At 48.4% G+C, this 15,942-nt stretch overlaps 1 long non-coding RNA gene across 1 annotated transcript; it reads right to left on the bottom strand.

Annotated features, from left to right (window-relative positions):
* Positions 1 to 2,485: 2,485 nt before the first annotated feature.
* On the bottom strand, positions 2,486 to 4,462 carry LOC127909605 (uncharacterized). The gene is made up of 3 exons (XR_008072195.1): positions 4,268 to 4,462; positions 4,000 to 4,200; positions 2,486 to 2,706 (listed from the first exon to the last, which is right to left on the bottom strand). It is a non-coding gene; the product is annotated as an uncharacterized LOC127909605 (long non-coding RNA).
* Between the last annotated feature and the right edge of the window lie 11,480 nt (positions 4,463 to 15,942).

The raw sequence follows: 15,942 nt of genomic DNA, 5'->3' as shown, positions 1-15,942 counted from the left end.
GGTAGGCTTGATTACCAACAACGACGAAACGGCCTACAGGGAGGAGGTGAGGACCCTCGGATTGTGGTGTCAGGAAAATAACTTCACACTTAACGTCAACAAAACAAAGGAGATGATTGTGGACTTCAGGAGAGGGAGCACCCCCCCTATCCACATCGACAGGACAGTAGTGGAGAGGGTAGTATCTTTTAAGTTCCTCGGCGTACACATCACGGACACACTGAATTGGTCCACCCACACAGACAGCGTTGTGAAGAAGGCGCAGCAGCGCCTCTTCAACATCAGGAGGCTGAAGAAATTTGGCTTGTCACCAAAAGCACTCACAAACTTCTACAGATGCACAATCGAGAGCATCCTGGCGGGCTGTATCACCGCCTGGTACGGCAACTGCTCCGCCCACAACCGTAAGGCTCTCCAGAGGGTAGTGAGGTCTGCACAACGCATCACCGGGGGCAAACTACCTGCCCTCCAGGACACCTACACCACCCGATGTTACAGGAAGGCCATAAAGATCATAAAGGACAACAATCACCTGAGCCACTGCCTGTTCACCCAGCTATCATCCAGAAGGCGAGGTCAGTACAGATGCATCAAAGCTGGGACCGAGAAACTGAAAAACAGCTTCTATCTCAAGGCCATCAGACTGTTAAACAGCCACCACTAACATTGAGTGGCTGCTGCCAACACACAGACTCAACTACAGCCACTTTAATAATGGAAAATGATGGAAATTGATTTAAAATATATCACTAGCCACTTTAAACAATGCTACTTAATATAATGTTTACACACCCTACATTATTCATCTCATATGTATATACTGTACTCTATATCATCTACTGCATCTTTATGTAATACATGTATCACTAGCCACTTTAAACAATGCTACTTAATATAATGTTTACACACCCTACATTATTCATCTCATATGTATATACTGTACTCTATATCATCTACTGCATCTTTATGTAATACATGTATCACTAGCCACTTTAAACTATGCCACTTTGTTTACATACCCTACATTAATCATCTCATATGTATATACTGTACTCGATACCATCTACTGCACTGTGTCTATGCGGTTCTGTACCATCACTCATTCATATGTCTTTATGTACATATTCTTTATCCCTTTACACTTGTGTGTATAAGGTAGTAGTTTTGGAATTGTTAGGTTCGATTACTCGTTGGTTATTACTGCATTGTCGGAACTAGAAGCACAAGAATTTTGCTAACCTCGCATTAACATCTGCTAACCATGTGTATGTGACAAATACAGTTGATTTGATCAAAAGCCTTCTCCTGATCCAAAGAAAGTAAACCCACATTTACATCAGACAGTTTACAAATGTCTAAAACATCTCTTATTAGAAACATCTACTATAGAGCGGTCAGGTACACAGTCAGACTGGTCCTTGTGGATCAACAGTCCCAGATACTCTGTCAACCTGTTTGAGAGACATTTAGAAACAATTTTGTATTCTGCACACAGCAAAGCAACAGGTCTCCAATTTTTATGAGCCAAATCCCCCTTTTTTTGGCAACAGTGACGTTGACAGGATACAGGAAGAGAACCCTCATGAAAAGATTCACACAGCACTTCATAAAAATCCTCCCCAATAGACCCCCAAAAGTGCTTATAAAACTCAGATGGTAAACCATCGATGCCAGGGGCTCGGCCTGTTGAGAGCAGCATAACTGCTATGTACAGCTCCTGCAGTGTAATGTCAGAGTCCAATGTGACTCTCTGCTCAGGGCCCAATTGAGGAAGACCGTGTAACAACTGTTCAGTACACAGAGGATCACAATCCTCCGCCTTATAGAGGGCAGAGTAGAAATCCACGGCATGTTGGCGCATTTCACTGTCATCCGTGGTCACCTTGGAGACGAAGGCAGACCATCTGTTTACATTGTAATGTCGACTGTCATCCGTGGTCACCTTCCCATCAGGGAGACGAAGGCAGACCATCTGTTTACGTTGTAATGTCGACTGTCATCCGTGGTCACCTTCCCATCAGGGAGACGAAGGCAGACCATCTGTTTACGTTGTAATGTCGACTGTCATCCGTGGTCACCTTCCCATCAGGGAGACGAAGGCAGACCATCTGTTTACGTTGTAATGTCGACTGTCATCCGTGGTCCCCTTCCCATCAGGGAGACGAAGGCAGACCATCTGTTTACGTTGCAATGTCGACTGTCATCCGTGGTCACCTTCCCATCAGGGAGACGAAGGGCAGACCATCTGTTTACGTTGTAATGTCGACTGTCATCCGTGGTCACCTTGGAGATGAAGGCAGACCATCTGTTTACGTTGTAATGTCGACTGTCATCCGTGGTCACCTTCCCATCAGGGAGACGAAGGCAGACCATCTGTTTACGTTGTAATGTCGACTGTCATCCGTGGTCACCTTCCCATCAGGGAGACGAAGGCAGACCATCTGTTTACGTTGTAATGTCGACTGTCCTAGTGGTCCCCTTCCCATCAGGGAGACGAAGGCAGACCATCTGTTTACGTTGTAATGTCGACTGTCCTAGTGGTCACCTTCCCATCAGGGAGACGAAGGCAGACCATCTGTTTACGTTGTAATGTCGACTGTCCTAGTGGTCACCTTCCCATCAGGGAGACGAAGGCAGACCATCTGTTTACGTTGTAATGTCGACTGTCCTAGTGGTCACCTTCCCATCAGGGAGACGAAGGCAGACCTTCTGTTTACGTTGTAATGTCGACTGTCCTAGTGGTCACCTTCCCATCAGGGAGACGAAGGCAGACCATCTGTTTACGTTGTAATGTCGACTGTCATCCGTGGTCACCTTGGAGATGAAGGGCAGACCATCTGTTTACGTTGTAATGTCGACTGTCATCCGTGGTCAACTTGGAGATGAAGGGCAGACCATCTGTTTACGTTGTAATGTCGACTGTCATCCGTGGTCACCTTCCCATCAGGGAGACGAAGGCAGACCATCTGTTTACGTTGTAATGTCAACTGTCATCCGTGGTCACCTTCCCATCAGGGAGACGAAGGCAGACCGTCTGTTTACGTTGTAATGTCGACTGTCATCCGTGGTCACCTTCCCATCAGGGAGACGAAGGCAGACCGTCTGTTTACGTTGTAATGTCGACTGTCCTAGTGGTCACCTTCCCATCAGGGAGACGAAGGCAGACCATCTGTTTACGTTGTAATGTCGACTGTCATCCGTGGTCACCTTCCCATCAGGGAGACGAAGGCAGACCATCTGTTTACGTTGTAATGTCGACTGTCATCCGTGGTCACCTTCCCATCAGGGAGACGAAGGCAGACCATCTGTTTACATTGTAATGTCGACTGTCCTAGTGGTCACCTTCCCATCAGGGAGACGAAGGCAGACCATCTGTTTACGTTGAAATGTCGACTGTCATCCGTGGTCACCTTCCCATCAGGGAGACGAAGGCAGACCATCTGTTTACATTGTAATGTCGACTGTCATCCGTGGTCACCTTCCCATCAGGGAGACGAAGGCAGACCATCTGTTTACGTTGCAATGTCGACTGTCATCCGTGGTCACCTTGGAGACGAAGGCAGACCATCTGTTTACGTTGTCATCCGTGGTCACCTGGAGACGAAGGCAGACCATCTGTTTACATTGTCCTAGTGGTCACCTTCCCATCAGGGAGACGAAGGCAGACCATCTGTTTACGTTGTAATGTCGACTGTCATCCGTGGTCACCTTCCCATCAGGGAGACGAAGGCAGACCATCTGTTTACGTTGTAATGTCGACTGTCATCCGTGGTCACCTTCCCATCAGGGAGACGAAGGCAGACCATCTGTTTACGTTGTAATGTCGACTGTCATCCGTGGTCCCCTTCCCATCAGGGAGACGAAGGCAGACCATCTGTTTACGTTGCAATGTCGACTGTCATCCGTGGTCACCTTGGAGATGAAGGCAGACCATCTGTTTACGTTGTAATGTCGACTGTCATCCGTGGTCACCTTCCCATCAGGGAGACGAAGGCAGACCATCTGTTTACGTTGTAATGTCGACTGTCCTAGTGGTCACCTTCCCATCAGGGAGACGAAGGCAGACCATCTGTTTACGTTGTAATGTCGACTGTCCTAGTGGTCACCTTCCCATCAGGGAGACGAAGGCAGACCATCTGTTTACGTTGTAATGTCGACTGTCCTAGTGGTCACCTTCCCATCAGGGAGACGAAGGCAGACCTTCTGTTTACGTTGTAATGTCGACTGTCCTAGTGGTCACCTTCCCATCAGGGAGACGAAGGCAGACCATCTGTTTACGTTGTAATGTCGACTGTCCTAGTGGTCACCTTCCCATCAGGGAGACGAAGGCAGACCATCTGTTTACGTTGTAATGTCGACTGTCCTAGTGGTCACCTTCCCATCAGGGAGACGAAGGCAGACCATCTGTTTACGTTGTAATGTCGACTGTCCTAGTGGTCACCTTCCCATCAGGGAGACGAAGGCAGACCTTCTGTTTACGTTGTAATGTCGACTGTCCTAGTGGTCACCTTCCCATCAGGGAGACGAAGGCAGACCATCTGTTTACGTTGTAATGTCGACTGTCATCCGTGGTCACCTTCCCATCAGGGAGACGAAGGCAGACCTTCTGTTTACGTTGTAATGTCAACTGTCATCCGTGGTCACCTTCCCATCAGGGAGACGAAGGCAGACCATCTGTTTACGTTGTAATGTCGACTGTCATCCATGGTCACCTTCCCATCAGGGAGACGAAGGCAGACCGTCTGTTTACGTTGTAATGTCGACTGTCCTAGTGGTCACCTTGTAGACGAAGGGCAGACCATCTGTTTACGTTGTAATGTCGACTGTCATCCGTGGTCACCTTGGAGATGAAGGGCAGACCATCTGTTTACGTTGTAATGTCGACTGTCATCCGTGGTCACCTTCCCATCAGGGAGACGAAGGCAGACCATCTGTTTACGTTGAAATGTCGACTGTCATCCGTGGTCACCTTCCCATCAGGGAGACGAAGGCAGACCATCTGTTTACGTTGTAATGTCGACTGTCATCCGTGGTCACCTTGGAGATGAAGGGCAGACCATCTGTTTACGTTGTAATGTCGACTGTCATCCGTGGTCACCTTGGAGATGAAGGGCAGACCATCTGTTTACGTTGTAATGTCGACTGTCATCCGTGGTCACCTTCCCATCAGGGAGACGAAGGGCAGACCATCTGTTTACGTTGTAATGTCGACTGTCATCCGTGGTCACCTTGGAGATGAAGGGCAGACCATCTGTTTACGTTGTAATGTCGACTGTCATCCGTGGTCACCTTCCCATCAGGGAGACGAAGGGCAGACCATCTGTTTACGTTGTAATGTCGACTGTCATCCGTGGTCACCTTGGAGATGAAGGGCAGACCATCTGTTTACGTTGTAATGTCGACTGTCATCCGTGGTCACCTTGGAGACGAAGGGCAGACCATCTGTTTACGTTGTAATGTCGACTGTCATCCGTGGTCACCTTCCCATCAGGGAGACGAAGGCAGACCATCTGTTTACGTTGTAATGTCAACTGTCATCCGTGGTCACCTTCCCATCAGGGAGACGAAGGCAGACCGTCTGTTTACGTTGTAATGTCGACTGTCATCCGTGGTCACCTTCCCATCAGGGAGACGAAGGCAGACCATCTGTTTACGTTGTAATGTCGACTGTCATCCGTGGTCACCTTCCCATCAGGGAGACGAAGGCAGACCATCTGTTTACGTTGTAATGTCGACTGTCATCCGTGGTCACCTTCCCATCAGGGAGACGAAGGCAGACCATCTGTTTACATTGTAATGTCGACTGTCCTAGTGGTCACCTTCCCATCAGGGAGACGAAGGCAGACCATCTGTTTACGTTGAAATGTCGACTGTCATCCGTGGTCACCTTCCCATCAGGGAGACGAAGGCAGACCATCTGTTTACATTGTAATGTCGACTGTCATCCGTGGTCACCTTCCCATCAGGGAGACGAAGGCAGACCATCTGTTTACGTTGTAATGTCGACTGTCATCCATGGTCACCTTCCCATCAGGGAGACGAAGGCAGACCATCTGTTTACGTTGCAATGTCGACTGTCATCCGTGGTCACCTTGGAGACGAAGGCAGACCATCTGTTTACGTTGTAATGTCGACTGTCCTAGTGGTCACCTTCCCATCAGGGAGACGAAGGCAGACCATCTGTTTACGTTGTAATGTCGACTGTCATCCGTGGTCACCTTCCCATCAGGGAGACGAAGGCAGACCATCTGTTTACGTTGTAATGTCGACTGTCATCCGTGGTCACCTTCCCATCAGGGAGACGAAGGGCAGACCATCTGTTTACATTGTAATGTCGACTGTCATCCGTGGTCACCTTCCCATCAGGGAGACGAAAGCAGACCATCTGTTTACGTTGTAATGTCGACTGTCATCCGTGGTCACCTTCCCATCAGGGAGACGAAGGCAGACCATCTGTTTACGTTGTAATGTTGACTGTCATCCGTGGTCACCTTCCCATCAGGGAGACGAAGGGCAGACCATCTGTTTACATTGTAATGTCGACTGTCATCCGTGGTCACCTTCCCATCAGGGAGACGAAGGCAGACCATCTGTTTACGTTGCACTGTCATCCGTGGTCACAATCCCATCAGGGAGACGAAGGCAGACCTTCTGTTTACGTTGTAATGTCGACTGTCATCCGTGGTCACCTTCCCATCAGGGAGACGAAGGCAGACCATCTGTTTACGTTGTAATGTCGACTGTCATCCGTGGTCACCTTCCCATCAGGGAGACGAAGGCAGACCATCTGTTTACGTTGTAATGTCGACTGTCATCCGTGTTCACCTTCCCATCAGGGAGACGAAGGGCAGACCATCTGTTTACGTTGTAATGTCGACTGTCATCCGTGGTCACCTTCCCATCAGGGAGACGAAGGCAGACCATCTGTTTACGTTGAAATGTCGACTGTCATCCGTGGTCACCTTCCCATCAGGGAGACGAAGGCAGACCATCTGTTTACGTTGTAATGTCGACTGTCATCCGTGGTCACCTTCCCATCAGGGAGACGAAGGCAGACCATCTGTTTACGTTGTAATGTCGACTGTCATCCGTGGTCCCCTTCCCATCAGGGAGACGAAGACAGACCATCTGTTTACGTTGTAATGTCGACTGTCATCCGTGGTCACCTTCCCATCAGGGAGACGAAGGCAGACCATCTGTTTACATTGTAATGTCGACTGTCATCCGTGGTCACCTTGGAGATGAAGGCAGACCATCTGTTTACGTTGTAATGTCGACTGTCATCCGTGGTCACCTTGGAGATGAAGGCAGACCATCTGTTTACGTTGTAATGTCGACTGTCATCCGTGGTCACCTTCCCATCAGTGAGACGAAGGCAGACCATCTGTTTACGTTGTAATGTCGACTGTTCTAGGTTTTCTTAAAGCTCTAGGAGCATCCATATCCTTGAGGGAAGCGAAACGAGACCTAATCAATGCACCCTTCACTCTTTCATGCAGAAACGACCTCAGTTCATGTCTCTTGTCCTGTAAGTTCATGAACAGGGTCGTTCTGGGTGAGCAGCTTCAATTCAATAGAATTGATGTCCTGTTCAAGGGCCTTGATAGTCTCTTTAACTTCAATTTGAGACAGAGCAGTACACTGTTGACAAAATAATCGTATTTGGGCCTTTGGTTATGACCCTGACGACAAGGAACCGTGCACAGCCTCGGTTCTGAGGACAGGGAACAGTGCACAGTCTCGGTTCTGAGGACAGGGAACAGTGCACAGTCTCGGTTCTGAGGACAGGGAACAGTGCACAGCCTCGGTTCTGAGGACAGGGAACAGTGCACAGTCACGGTTCTGAGGACAGGGAACAGTGCACAGCCTCGGTTCTGAGGACAGGGAACAGTGCACAGCCTCGGTTCTGAGGACAGGGAACAGTGCACAGTCTCGGTTCTGAGGACAGGGAACAGTGCACAGCCTCGGTTCTGAGGACAGGGAACAGTGCACAGTCTCGGTTCTAAGGACAGGGAACAGTGCACAGTCTCGGTTCTGAGGACAGGGAACAGTGCACAGTCTCGGTTCTGAGGACAGGGAACAGTGCACAGCCTCGGTTCTGAGGACAGGGAACAGTGCACAGTCTTGGTTCTGAGGACAGGGAACAGTGCACAGCCTCGGTTCTGAGGACAGGGAACAGTGCACAGTCTCGGTTCTGAGGACAGGGAACAGTGCACAGCCTCGGTTCTGAGGACAGGGAACAGTGCACAGTCTCGGTTCTGAGGACAGGGAACAGTGCACAGCCTCGGTTCTGAGGACAGGGAACAGTGCACAGTCTCGGTTCTGAGGACAGGGAACAGTGCACAGTCTCGGTTCTGAGGACAGGGAACAGTGCACAGCCTCGGTTCTGAGGACAGGGAACAGTGCACAGCCTCGGTTCTGAGGACAGGGAACAGTGCACAGCCTCGGTTCTGAGGACAGGGAACAGTGCACAGCCTCGGTTCTGAGGACAGGGAACAGTGCACAGTCTCGGTTCTGAGGACAGGGAACAGTGCACAGCCTCGGTTCTGAGGACAGGGAACAGTGCACAGTCACGGTTCTGAGGACAGGGAACAGTGCACAGCCTCGGTTCTGAGGACAGGGAACAGTGCACAGCCTCGGTTCTGAGGACAGGGAACAGTGCACAGCCTCGGTTCTGAGGACAGGGAACAGTGCACAGTCACGGTTCTGAGGACAGGGAACAGTGCACAGCCTCGGTTCTGAGGACAGGGAACAGTGCACAGCCTCGGTTCAGAGGACAGGGAACAGTGCACAGCCTCGGTTCTGAGGACAGGGAACAGTGCACAGTCTCGGTTCTGAGGACAGGGAACAGTGCACAGCCTCGGTTCTGAGGACAGGGAACCGTGCACAGCCTCGGTTCTGAGGACAGGGAACAGTGCACAGCCTCGCTTCTGAGGACAGGGAACAGTGCACAGCCTCGGTTCTGAGGACAGGGAACAGTGCACAGCCTCGGTTCTGAGGACAGGGAACAGTGCACAGCCTCGGTTCTGAGGACAGGGAACAGTGCACAGCCTCGGTTCTGAGGACAGGGAACAGTGCACAGCCTCGGTTCTGAGGACAGGGAACAGTGCACAGCCTCGGTTCTGAGGACAGGGAACAGTGCACAGTCTCGGTTCTGAGGACAGGGAACAGTGCACAGTCTCGGTTCTGAGGACAGGGAACAGTGCACAGCCTCGGTTCTGAGGACAGGGAACAGTGCACAGCCTCGGTTCTGAGGACAGGGAACAGTGCACAGCCCTGTTTTAAACCCATTGGTGTGTGTGAAACTCCGTACACATTTTTTGTGATGTGTTCGATGCAGTTTAAGAAAAGCGTTTGACTCGGCATTAATGCCGTGTTGATGGTTGTGTCGGCTGGGAAAGGGCTTATCAACTTCAAAGAGAGACTTTTAAGAAGCACTGTCACTGCTCTTACTGTTATTAAGTAAGTTCGTGTCTCTTACGATAGGCAGGTAGGTTTTCGGGTTTCTGTCAAGTCAGCGCCGAGCTAATGAGTCACCACCTCCCCAGAGACATCCAAGGTGTTCATGGTGTTTATTCATTAGTGTGGGTAAGGTGTATAGATGGTGTTTATTCATTAGTGTGGGTAAGGTGTATAGATGGTGTTTATTCATTAGTGTGGGTAAGGTGTATAGATGGTGTTTATTCATTAGTGTGGGTAAGGTGTATAGAGGATGTTTATTCATTAGTGTGGGTAAGGTGTATAGATGGTGTTTATTCATTAGTGTGGGTAAGGTGTATAGATGGTGTTTATTCATTAGTGTGGGTAAGGTGTATAGATGGTGTTTATTCATTAGTGTGAGTAAGGTGTATAGATGGTGTTTATTCATTAGTGTGGGTAAGGTGTATAGATGGTGTTTATTCATTAGTGTGGGTAAGGTGTATAGATGGTGTTTATTCAGTAGTGTGGGTAAGGTGTATAGATGGTTTTTATTCATTAGTGTGGGTAAGGTGTATAGATGGTGTTTATTCAGTAGTGTGGGTAAGGTGTATAGATGGTGTTTATTCATTAGTGTGGGTAAGGTGTATATATGGTCTTTCAGAGGTGCTATTTTTGTAAGAGAGGCAAGTCTTCACGTGTGTACTTTTGTAAAGTGTATTATCATATCAGCTAGAATGTACTACCTTTCTATAAGTGTTTAATCGCCAGTGTGCGCTTTCAGCCACGCCCGTTGCTTACATAAAGTCGAGCACACTGCCGTGCAATCTCCATAGACAAACAACGGCAGTAGAATGAACCTTCATGGAGAGCTCAGTGATTTTCAACGTGGCACCGTCATAGGATTCCACCTTTCCAACAAGTCAATTTGTCAAATTTCTGTACTGCTAGAGCTGTTATTGTGAAGTGGAAACGTCTAGGAGCAACAACGGCTCAGCCGCGAAGTGGTAGGCCACACACAAACTCACAGAACGGGACCGCCGAGGGCTGAAGAGGGTAGCACATAAACATTGTCTGTCCTCACTGCCAAGTTCCAAACTGCCTCTGGAAGCCACTTCAGCACAATAACCGTTCATCAGGAGCTCGTGAAACCCATCGTGAAATGGGTTTCCATGGCCAAGCAGCAACACACAATGCCAAGCGTTGGCTGGAGTGGTGTAAGGCTCGCCGCCATTGGACTGTGGAGCAGTGGAAACACGTTCTCTTCGAGTGATGAATCACCGTCTGGCAGTCCAACGGACAAATCTGGGTTTGGCAGACGCCAGGAGAACGCCACCTGCCTCAATGCATATTGACAACTGTAAAGTTTGGTGGAGGAGGAATAATGGTATGGGGCTGTTTTTCATGGTTCTGGTTAGTTCCCTTACTTCCAGTGAAGGAAAATCTTAAAGTTACAATGACATTCTAGACGCTTCTGTGCTTCGTTGTGGCAACAATTTGGGGAAGGCCCTTTCCTGTTTCAGCAAGGCAATGTCCCTGTGTACAAAGTGAGGTACTCTACTATATTCTACTCACCTCTTCTCTCCTCTCCTCTCTCCTCCTTTCTCCTCCACTCTCCCTCTCTCTCCCTCTCTCTCCCTCTCCCTCTACTCTCCTCTTCTCTCCTCTACCATCCTCCTCTCTCCTCCTCTCTCCTCTACTCTCCCCTTCTCTCCTCTTCTCTCCTCCTCTCTCCTCTACTCTCCCTCTTCTCTCCTCTTCTCTCCTCTACCATCCTCCTCTGTCCTCCCCTCTCTCTCCTCTCCTCTCCTCGCCTCGCCTCGCCTCGCCTCGCCTCGCCTCGCCTCGCCTCGCCTCGCCTCTCCTCTACTCTCCTCGCCTCGCCTCTCCTCTACTCTCCCTCTTCTCTCCTCTTCTCTCCTCTACCATCCTCCTCTGTCCTCCTCTCCCTCCCTCCCTCTCTCCTCTCCTCTCCTCTCCTCTCCTCTCCTCTCCTCTCCTCTCCTCTACTCCTTTCCTCTACTCCTTTCCTCCTCCTTTCCTCTACTCCTTTCCTCTACTCCCCTCCTCTACTCCTTTCCTCTACTCCCCTCCTCTACTCCTTTCCTCTACTCCCCTCCTCTACACCCCTCCTCTACTCCCCTCCTCTACTCCCCTCCTCTACTCCCCTCCTCTACACCCCTCCTCTACTCCCCTCCTCTACTCCTTTCCTCTACTCCCCTCCTCTTCTCCCCTCCTCTACTCCTTTCCTCTACTCCCCTCCTCTACTCCTTTCCTCTACTCCCCTCCTCTACTCCCCTCCTCTACTCCTTTCTCTACTCCCCTCCTCTACTCCCCTCCTCTTCTCCCCTTCTCTACTCCTTTCCTCTACTCCCCTCCTCTTCTCCCCTTCTCTACTCCTTTCCTCTACTCCCCTCCTCTACTCTCCTCCTATACTCCTTTCCTCTACTCCTCTCCTCTACACCCCTCCTCTACTCCCCTCCTCTACTCCTTTCCTCTACTCCCCTCCTCTACTCCTTTCCTCTACTCCCCTCCTCTACTCCTTTCCTCTACTCCCCTCCTCTACTCCCCTCCTCTTCTCCCCTTCTCTACTCCTTTCCTCTACTCCCCTCCTCTACTCCTTTCCTCTACTCCTTTCCTCTACTCCTCTCCTCTACACCCCTCCTCTACTCCCCTCCTCTACACCCCTCCTCTACTCCCCTCCTCTACTCCTTTCCTCTACACCCCTCCTCTACTCCTCTCCTCTACACCCCTCCTCTACTCCCCTCCTCTACACCCCTCCTCTACTCCCCTCCTCTACTCCTTTCCTCTACTGCCCTCCTCTACTCCTTTCCTCTACTCCCCTCCTCTACTCCCCTCCTCTCCCTTGCTCCTCTGTCAGATTACTTTTCCACAAGGTTTATCTGGAATGTGCTTTTTCTACATCATTGTTCCCACTTAGCCCCTCACTACCGTCATTAATCCTCATCATAGTGTCCATTCTCACATGTGCCAGACCATTAAACAGCACTTGGAAAACTAGACTCTATACCCTTAAACAAATCATTATAAAACTAGTGCCTTCGGAAATTATTCAGGCCCCTTGAATCTTTCCACACAATGTTACGTCACAGCCTTATTGTAAAATGGAATAAAAATATATCTACGGTAATCCCCAGCAATCTACATACAATACCCTACAATGACAATGAATGCCAAGCGTCACATCTGGAGGAAATACTGGCACCATCCTTACAGTGAAGCCAAATGGCACCTAAAGGGCTCTCAGACCATGGGAAACAAGATTCTTCTGGCCTGAATGCCAAGCGTCACTTCTGGAGGAAACCTGGCACCATCCCTATGGTGAAGCATGGTGGTGGCAGCATCACGTCTGGAGGAAACCTGGCACCATCCCTATGGTGAAGCATGGTGGTGGCAGCATCATGTCTGGAGGAAACCTGGCACCATCCCTATGGTGAAGCATGGTGGTGGCAGCATCATGTCTGGAGGAAACCTGGCACCATCCCTACGGTGAAGCATGGTGGTGGCAGCATCAAGCTGTGGGGATGTTTTTCAGTGGCAGGGACTGGGAGACTAGTCAGAATCGAGGGAAAGATGAACAGAGCAAAGTACAGAGAGATCCTTGATGAAAACCTGCTCCAGAGCGCTCAGGACCTCAGTCTGGGGGAGAAGATTTACATTCCAACAGGACAATGATCCAAAGAACACAACCAAGACAACGCAGGAGTGGCTAAGGGACAAGTCTCTGAATGTCATTGAGTGGCCCAGCCAGAGCCCGGACTTGAACCCGATCGAATATCTCTGGAGAGACCTGAAAATAGCTGAGCAGCGACACTCCCCATCCAACCTGACAGAGCTTGAGAGGATCTGCAGAGAAGAATGGGATAAACTCCCCCAAATACAGGTGCCAAGCTTGTAGCGTCATACCCAAGAAGACTAGAGGCTGTAATCACTGCCAAAGGTGCTTCAACAAAGTACAGAGTAAAGGGTCTGAATACTTATGTAAAGGTGATATTTCATTTTTTTACATATATAAATTAACAAACTTTTTTTTTTTACTGTTTTTGCTTTGTCGGGTTATTGTGTGTAGATTGATAAGGGAGGGGGTCAATTTAACCCTAGTGTAGTGTTCGGGTCTGTGGGACACATTTACAATGTTTACTGAAAGAAAAATGACACAATTCATTGTTTTTTCAACCCGAGATTCATTGGCCTTGGCTCGTTTTCTGTGTTCCTGTTCCCAAGGTAACTGAGCTAAACGACTACCGCCCCGTAGCACTCACTTCCGTCATCATGAAGTGCTTTGAGAGACTAGTCAAGGACCATATCACCTACACCCCACCTGACACCCCAGACCCACTCCAATTTGCTTACCGCCCAAATAGGACCACAGACAATGCAATCTCAACCACACTGCACACTGCCCTAACCCATCTGGACAAGAGGAATACCTATGTGAGAATGCTGTTCATCGACTACAGCTCAGCATTTAACACCATAGTACCCTCCAATCTCGTCATCAAGCTCGAGACCCTGGGTCTCGACCCCCCCCCCCTATACATTTATATTATATATGTGGTGTTCTGGTCTGGACCCCTATACATTTATATTATATATGTGGTGTTCTGGTCTGGACCCCTATACATTTATATTATATATGTGGTGTTCTGGTCCACTGGACCCCCCCTATACATTTATATTATATATGTGGTGTTCTGGGCTGGACCCCTATACATTTATATTATATATGTGGTGTTCTGGTCCACTGGACCCCCTATACATTAATATTATATATGTGGTGTTCTGGTCCACTGGACCCCCTATACATTTATATTATATATGTGGTGTTCTGGTCTGGACCCCAATATACATTTATATTATATATGTGGTGTTCTGGTCTGGAGCCCTATACATTTATATTATATATGTGGTGTTCTGGTCCACTGGACCCCCCTATACATTTATATTATATATGTGGTGTTCTGGTCTGGACCCCCCTATACATTTATATTATATATGTGGTGCTCTGGTCTGGACCCCCCTATACATTTATATTATATATGTGGTGTTCTGGTCTGGAGCCCTATACATTTATATTATATATGTGGTGTTCTGGTCCACTGGACCCCCCTATACATTTATATTATATATGTGGTGTTCTGGTCTGGACCCCCTATACATGTATATTATATATGTGGTGTTCTGGTCTGGACCCCCTATACATTTATGTTATATATGTGGTGTTCTGGTCCACTGGACCCCCCTATACATTTATATTATATATGTGGTGCTCTGGTCTGGACCCCCCTATACATTTATATTATATATGTGGTGTTCTGGTCTGGAGCCCTATACATTTATATTATATATGTGGTGTTCTGGTCCACTGGACCCCCCTATACATTTATATTATATATGTGGTGTTCTGGTCTGGACCCCCTATACATGTATATTATATATGTGGTGCTCTGGTCTGGACCCTCCTATACATTTATATTATATATGTGGTGTTCTGGTCTGGACCCCCTATACATTTATGTTATATATGTGGTGTTCTGGTCCACTGGACCCCCCTGTACATTTATATTATATATGTGGTGTTCTGGTCTGGACCCCCTATACATTTATATTATATATGTGGTGCTCTGGTCTGGACCCCCCTATACATTTATATTATATATGTGGTGTTCTGGTCTGGACCCCTATACATTTATATTATATATGTGGTGTTCTGGTCTGGACCCCTATACATTTATATTATATATGTGGTGTTCTGGTCCACTGGACCCCCCCTATACATTTATATTATATATGTGGTGTTCTGGGCTGGACCCCTATACATTTGTATTATATATGTGGTGTTCTGGGCTGGACCCCTATACATTTATATTATATATGTATATATGCCATTTAGCAGACGCTTTTATCCAAAGCGACTTACAGTCATGTGTGCATACATTCTACGTATGGGTGGTCCCGGGGATCGAACCCACTACCCTGGCGTTACAAGCGCCATGCTCTACCAACTGAGCTACAGAAGGACCACTATACTGGGCTGGACCCCTATACATTTATATTATATATGTGGTGTTCTGGTCCACTGGACCCCCTATACATTAATATTATATATGTGGTGTTCTGGTCCACTGGACCCCCTATACATTTATATTATATATGTGGTGTTCTGGTCTGGACCCCCTATACATTTATATTATATATGTGGTGTTCTGGTCCACTGGACCCCCCTATACATTTATATTATATATGTGGTGTTCTGGTCTGGACCCCCTATACATTTATATTATATATGTGGTGTTCTGGTCCACTGGACCCCCCTATACATTTATATTATATATGTGGTGTTCTGGTCTGGACCCCTATACATTTATATTATATATGTGGTGTTCTGGTCCACTGGACCCCCTATACATTTATATTATATATGGTGTTCTGGTCCACTGGACCCCCTATACATTAATATTATATATGGTGTTCTGGTCCACTGGACCCCCTATACATTAATAT

Source organism: Oncorhynchus keta, chromosome 19 (assembly GCF_023373465.1).
Source record: "Oncorhynchus keta strain PuntledgeMale-10-30-2019 chromosome 19, Oket_V2, whole genome shotgun sequence".
Lineage (NCBI taxonomy): Eukaryota > Metazoa > Chordata > Actinopteri > Salmoniformes > Salmonidae > Oncorhynchus > Oncorhynchus keta.
Note: the sequence above shows the minus strand (reverse complement) of the source record. Positions and strands in the feature narration are given on the sequence as shown.